The 7,492-nt window shown below is 41.6% G+C and overlaps 1 pseudogene; it reads left to right on the top strand.

Annotated features, from left to right (window-relative positions):
- Positions 1–1,422: 1,422 nt before the first annotated feature.
- Positions 1,423–7,269, top strand: LOC148595786 (uncharacterized; annotated as a pseudogene).
- The last annotated feature ends 223 nt before the right edge of the window (positions 7,270–7,492 follow it).

The raw sequence follows: 7,492 nt of genomic DNA, 5'->3' as shown, positions 1-7,492 counted from the left end.
GTAGACCTTCACTGACATATATGTGGCTAAATATAGTTTTACATGGTGAACTTCAAGGCACGGTTCATAAGTTAAACTGTGGCGATTCATAAAGGAAAAGTACCCAGATGGAGATCTACGGAAGAGGCCTCCTTGTAACCTAAACTAATCATTGCTATGCTTTCTAAATAATTGTTCTGGCCCAAAACATGTTTAAATGGCAATTTCCAGGAAACAGCCCAGCTCTCATCCTTCCCCTGGCTGGGGTTTCTGATCAGCCAGCAGTAGTACCACACTGCTGCTTTTATACAGTGTCTTTATGAATTTACCTGGGGAACTGAGATTTTTAATGTAAGGCACCTCTTAAAAGCATTTTTATACTTTCTGCATAACCAAGCTGAAGACCTCCGTGCAGTTAGCTGGACATTGATGAATGGCCCCGGTGCTGCCTACACAGCTGCTTGCTGACATAAAATTAACAGGCTTTGTGAAAGTGTTACTGCAGCCACCTCTGCTTGGAATAGATGCAGGGAAAATTTTGAGCCTTGGCACTTCTTTGTTCGGGAAAGCTGTGAGCAATGGAGGTAATGCAATTTATCTGTGGATGCAAATGGATTTATTGCTGTACATCCTGGTCAAATTCAATATAGCTGCTCTTTTTTTTTCCCCTTTAATTAAGAGTAATTGTGATATGTTGCCACACTTTCCATTTATCACTCTTACCTTGAAAATGGTCTCAAATCAAAATAATGGATTTGCCATTATACGGACCATCATATTATTTATTATATGGACCTAAAACATGCATAACTTTATCCGTTGGGACACTAAGTATCTGTGGACTTAAAAGAGTAAAGTAAGTGCACAGAGTACTCTAAATTGCTGACAAACAGGCACTGCTTTGTAGTAGGTTAAGAGCTAAGGGCTTGTCCACACTAGGAGGTTGCCACCTCTCCACTCACTAGTCCTCGCTAGTGAGACTGGAACCTGGATCTCACTTCTACAGCCTTGGAAATAAGAGTTTTTATTTACATTAGACTTTGTCAGCTCAGATATGTATCAAACACAAAATGCAATATTTGGTCCAATTATTATTTTTCTGATACCTCGTAAAATAAGCTATCTGCAAACTGTGGCCATGATGTATTTTAAGGAGCATTAACAGGCAAGTGTTGTGTCTGCTGTTTCCACTTCAGAGAATATAGTGGCACCTTGTGGCAGGTTGAGGTATATGCTCATATTTTTCCCTTTTTTTTTTTTTTTTTGCATCCTAACTTCAGCTGTTTCGCAGCTGTAAGCCTGAATACATTCTGGAAAACTACTTATGCATCACTCATCTGTGTATTCACTCTTTCCCAATTTTGTTTCAAGTACAGGTTGCAGTGAGCAATAACTGAGCCTTGTTTTATTTGGCAAACTTTGGTTAACAGCGAGAAATGAAAAATGCTAGATTGCCCTAGAGATGGTCCAGAAAAACTTGAACAACATTCACTAATAGCCTATAAAGTGGCAGACCAAGACTTACACTATCCAGATCCTACAGTACACTGCCCTATCGTACAATGAAATAAAATGCTATATATTTCTATGCAGTGAAATAACATTTTCCAGAAAAGACCATTATACCAGTGCAATTTTGTATGCTGCAAAATGTTTTGAACTCCTTCTGGATAAAGGAAGAGGGTTTTAGTTTTGCAGTAGTGTGCAGCAACTTGATTTCTTCAGTCAATGCTCAAAAAATACTAATAATACAAAACAAAGCCCTTGGCAGCACATTCTCTGATTTAGCTGAATAGTTGTAAGAGTTGCTCTGAATTCTTTTGCATGGCAAGATACAGTATCAAAGCATTCAGGACGGAGTTTACACAGAAAAAGGATGGGGGAGTAAAGGCAAATAAGAATTGTAGTTTTACTTGTGAGGGGAAAGCAGATTTTAGGATAACAGGAGCTGCAATGCACAAAAACCTCCTCCTAGAAATATCCATAATCTAGTCTTACCTCTGAGATCCCCAGATCTCCATCCTTTGGGCTGTCACATATTGCCTAGGAAGTGAACTCTTCTGCACTGCTGTCCCCATTAAAGAGCTCCACACTCATCAGCATTTCCTACTGGGAGAGGTTAAAGACGGGATTAAGAGTTGGTGTCTTTCTGTAGTTGCTCTGTAAATTAATAGATCACAACACTCATTTTTGTTAATTATATTTAAGTGATGGCACCCTTTTCACTTCAGAATCGCTTCTGAATTACTTTTTCGCCACGTGCCTACGTGGAGGCTCCACACAAACACTTCTGCATTTTGCGGGACACTCGGTATATTTTTTTGTGCAGTGGTGGGTTCAATTTCCGTGCGAGCGAAGCCCCTGCTCTGGATCCAACACGTTGGTAGGACACGGTGCAGTCAACATCTTCCATGGGATGTTCCCAGTCCTCAGGCACCGGCTAAAAGAGAGAACCACGCAGTTCCCGGGGGCTTGCAGCGCAGCCTGGCCTGCCTTTACAAGCAGCAATGTGTGCAGAACTGGGAGCTCAACCTTGCCATAAAGTTAGGCTATTAAGCTATCAAAGTGTCTGCTCTTCCTTTAATTAGTAATTATTGCGCAGCAACTTTTTATGTATTTTGTGGTCTCTGTATTTCTATTCTTTTTTTCCCACTGAAGTTTACTGTTTTGCCATAAAGAACAAAAATTATTAAATGCAATATTTAAATTATTGTTCATTTTAAGTTATATACATTTTTATCATTTTATATCGAACTTTGGTTCATTCTGGAGGAACATAAATTGGTGAACTAGATCTCATTTTGTATTTTTGGCAAAGATACCTTAGGTGCCAGCAACAGTGATGAAACAAATAAACACAAACCCCAAATAAAACTAAATAAAAAGGTGAGAATGAACAGCAGCATTTTTAACACAATCTTTTTATCTTAAAAAACCCACATTTTGAATCTCTCTCATTTTAATCTGTATAAATGCAGTGCAAATTTTCTATTTAATACTAATAGCATACATTTTATACATTGCCCCTGGGGAAATGCTGTGTATACTAGTTTACCATATCTTTACTATATTTTGATATGAGAGAGGAAGATTCACACTGAGATTTTTTCTTTTTGAGCCAGTCAATCTTGTGGCAGGATCATACTCAAAGTTTCCCAGTGTCTTTTCTTCCTTCGCTATGTAACCCTGAATGAGCAGGCTGTTTTATTATCCTTGCTCTGTTTTCCACTATTTGTCAGACAGAAATACTCACCTGCCTGGAAAAAGAGAGATGCTTAGATAGGCTCGTGGAGCAAACATATTTCTCAGGAGAAAGCATCTTATTATAGTATTCACCAGTGAAAACTGTGAACGAGCCATTCAAAAGTCATTGTGATTTTAGGCTTTTTCACTGTCATTGTCTAAGCTACTGCCTAATAAATAGATCTTTTACAAATATCAGCTTACACTTCTCCCTCCCTCTCCTCCTCACTGGGTGTCTAATGTTTCCACCAGTTCATGATGGGGCACATACAGACCAGTGAATTTGGACCTACCGTCTGAGGAGTACTTTAAAAGTACCTCTGAAAAGGACCAAAAATCAGACCATCCTCATCAAGTGTGAATTTATTATAGAAGGAGCCAAACCTCCACAGGAAAACTGGAGGTTCTGCGGCTCCAGAAAATGTTGAAAATCACGGATTATTCCTGTCTGTGACTAGAAAATAGGAAATGTATTATGGTATCTCGTTCGGTCTCGGGCACAGGTTACGGAGAAACTGTTAGAACTTGTCTCTCTCCAGTCCCATGTGCTGGCGGCAAGCGGATTTCTTCACCCTTGTCAGTGGAAAACACCCTGATGAGGCACACTTGAAAATTAGGGCCGTAGTAGCTAGAATCAGCACTGGAGGGGTGTCCTCTTGCGGCCTGGGCTATAAACTGCGCTTTATTAAAGCAATCCCCCTGCTCCTGCAAGATGGACAGAGTGCTGCAAGGTGCCGGCAGGGCCTGCGGGAAGGAGCCAGGAGCGGGGAATGTGTGAATCAAATGCCTGTTGCTTTGTTGATTAAACAGATTGCTTTGAAATATGTTCCCCCAAGCAGTTCCAATCTAATCTCTTTGGAGACATGTGGCTAGAGCACATACTTTACTTCTCTGCGCTTTCCATCACCAGGGTTTATCGCTTCCTTAATACAGGAATTTAAAATACTGCTCTTGAATTTTTGAGTCCTATCTAGGAATTGAAGTCCTAGACCTCCACACTGCTTTGTCTCGCTCAAGTCCTGATCAGGAAAGCCAATTTTAAATGGTACTTTGCAACCGTGCATGAAATCTGTGCTTTTAAAACAAGGGTTGTGAGAACAGATTGGCAGTTGCACTAATAAATTTGGAAATGTGAAGTGCTGCAGCATTTCTCATTTCTTCACTCTGAACACATGGACGCACCAAGATATTGCCACTTTTAAATGAAAACCTCAGTGCAAAAATTTCCATGTTGGTCTTAGGAGATTGATTTTATAGCACTACGTGTAAAAAAAGTCATTCATTTTTGATTACAGAAAATTCATACTGTGGTAAATCCTGTTAGGATGAAATTGCAGAAAAAAACTTAAGATTTGACACAGTTACTACTGTGATTACTTGTGACCAGCAGAGGAGTCAAGGGAATGTTTGGGACTGCAGGCCCATTGGTAAAAATAATAATAATAAAAAAAAACCTAAATACAGCATGAAGCAAACGGGGCAGTTGCTTGCGTATCAGCCACTCAGTCTGTATTTAGCCCTAGCATGGCCTTAGTTTACTCTGCTTTGCTGCTGTATTGCTGGAGACACGGTGCCATCTTGGGCCATGTCAGTATCAAAGGAAAAAAAAAACACTCATTTTATATTTTGCCTTCTTGCTCCAGCTCTACCTGGGCCTCCCCACAGCGACGAGTCCTGCAGCGCTCGCTGAGAACCGCTGCAGACGTGGTGGGAACCACCGGGTTCCCCGAGCCAGGGCTGGGGCTTGGGCAGGGGCAAGTCCAAGCCGGGCAACATGGGAGATCCTTCAGCACGGGGGGCAGTGGGAAGGGGCTAATCCTCCCCACTGTTCTCCCAGGAGCTGCCCGATACATCCACACCACGTCCGGGAAGGGATAGGGAAGCACCCGGCGCCTCGTGGAAGTTGTTCCAGCAGGAGGGGGAGAGGAGGGAGGCTGCCGGCGCACGGCCTTGGGGTGGGCTGAGAAAGGGAGGGTGCTTAGATTCGGGAACGGTTTCCATAGGCATCAATACACATCTCTGGGGTGGATTTACTCCTTATTTTCAAATAAGTTTCCCTCAACTCTACACAAGGATTTTCATTGCTTTGCAATAGCTGGATGTTTCCAAGACAGACGTCGCTCCTGATAGGCCGTTATCCGTTAGCATTTTCTGTTTCATGACTCAACTTTTGTTTCAGACCTTGGCACCAGCTAACAGAAACGGCCACAGTGCAGTCATGTACCATTCCAGCATGCCCATCTAGGAGGAACAGGGATATACTTCGGCATTGGAAGCATTTCACAAGAGTTTTGGATTTCCCATTTTAGAAAGTTAAAAAGCTTCTTCAGACTTTGGTCCAGTGCCCAGCACAATCAGTTTAAACCCATTCTTGCCACAGGGCAGGATGGATTACTCTGTTAGGAAAGTTCTTATCAGTAGAAATGTTGTAAGTTAGATGTGGCTTCTGTTTGGTGGTAATTTAATTACCAGTTCTGTCAAATTAATACCCAGCTGAAGCTAACTGGACTGGATTATACTGTAGGAGTGTTCTGCAATACTTGGCTGTTTCAGAGCTGAACATCATCCAGTAGGTTTTGCCCTCTATTGACTACATTCTTCAGGGATTACTAAAAACTTTGAATGGCAGCAGAGACCTTCCCTGACTTCAGCCTCCTAATGCCATATTTTGAATCCTAAATCTAGTTTGCTACAGGAAGCCAAACCTGACAGGACAGCACGAGCATATTTATGTCTAATCTGGTAACTGCAAATCAGATAATTCCCAGAGACTTCCTAAATAGGAAGTTGTTATCTGATGGCCTCTCAGTAACTGTTTTGAGGTAAATAATGGGATCCCAGGCAGATCCCACATAGCCATTAATGAAGCAATGTTTTTGCTGACTGTTTTCCCTCTTAAATCTAGAAAACTATCTGTCCATGTCAGAGTTAATACATTAAGAATGCAGCAGGAGAAAGTGCTCTGTAAACAACATTTCCATGGCATCTGTCATACAGCATCTGACATTTTCATTAGGAACACATTTCAAAAATGATTTTTAAATACGTTTTTTCACTGTCAGAATTTAAGCTGTTAACTGATGCCATAATAAGCTCAGAGCAGAACTCTTTATTCTCCAATAGAACAGTACTTTGTTCTGGAAATAAACCCATTCTGAAGTGCTAGGTAAATTGGGCAACGTATAAATTAATATTTTGCTTTAAGATACAAGAAAATATGTGTTTCTACTTCATGTCACAACAGTGGCCCAGGGCCTCAGCATGGTCATTCAGCAGTGGTTTGTCATGCAGCCGTGTATGATGGACTGAAGGAGTGAAGGAGCTGAGCGAACAGAAGGACTTACAGAAGTGGGACCTTATAGGCAGCAACTCGTCCAATATCATTATCACAAAGCATTCCACTTGTTACACTAACCTGACAAGGAAGCAGAGAACTAAAATCTTACCACATGACAGCGTGGCCTGCGGAGAGGGAGATGCTGCCCTTTGGTGGTGGTAGGAGTTGTGCAGATGAAGACGGAGTCCTGCTGCCTTCCCCACGACTGGATGGGGCTCTGAGTTTGCTCCATTTGGCTCTGTTTGCTGCAGATGTTGGCACTGCACTGATGCAACTAGCAGCAGTGTAATTCTGATGTCCAAATGCAGCTGCTCAGTGAGGATTCTTTTCAGTCAGCAGAAAAACAGAGGTTTCAGTGTTATGCTTCTTGTCGGTCCCCTCCTAACTAGTGCTTTCTCTCGCATTTGCCAAGGACCTCCTCACATGCTAGGTCATTTGCTAGTAGCAATCATGCTGAATTTTGGTGGAGGGATCTCAAAAGCCAGTCCTAATGGGAACTTCGGAAATACTGTTTCCATACACAGACATGGAAGAAGTTCAGTAATAATACAAATACAATTTTTTCTCCTAAAATGTATCACTGCATTCTAGGAATTGGTATTGGTTTCCAAATTACCTCAGATTTCTCCAAGACATTTCTTAGTCACTGGAAGAATAAGCAGAAAGACCATCACCAGCTGCTAATCATCTCGAAACAGCAGAATACATGACAGATATTCACCTATAAAACCAGATTTAAACCAACCCTATGCATGTTATGGGAACTACGAGGAATTTGATAATTTGATGAATTAAATATCCTTAATGGCAACATTTTCTGAGATCTTTTAAATTTTGTGTGCTTCTGAGAGTGTTATGTGCACTGCACACTGCTGAGAACAAAACCCAGCAGAGAGTTTAGCAGTCCAGAAGGTGTCCAAGGACTGCACCTAA

This window comes from Tinamus guttatus, unplaced genomic scaffold (assembly GCF_059628265.1).
Source record: "Tinamus guttatus ecotype Peru unplaced genomic scaffold, ASM5962826v1 Tinamus_guttatus_pri_ptg000060l, whole genome shotgun sequence".
NCBI lineage: Eukaryota > Metazoa > Chordata > Aves > Tinamiformes > Tinamidae > Tinamus > Tinamus guttatus.
Note: the sequence above shows the minus strand (reverse complement) of the source record. Positions and strands in the feature narration are given on the sequence as shown.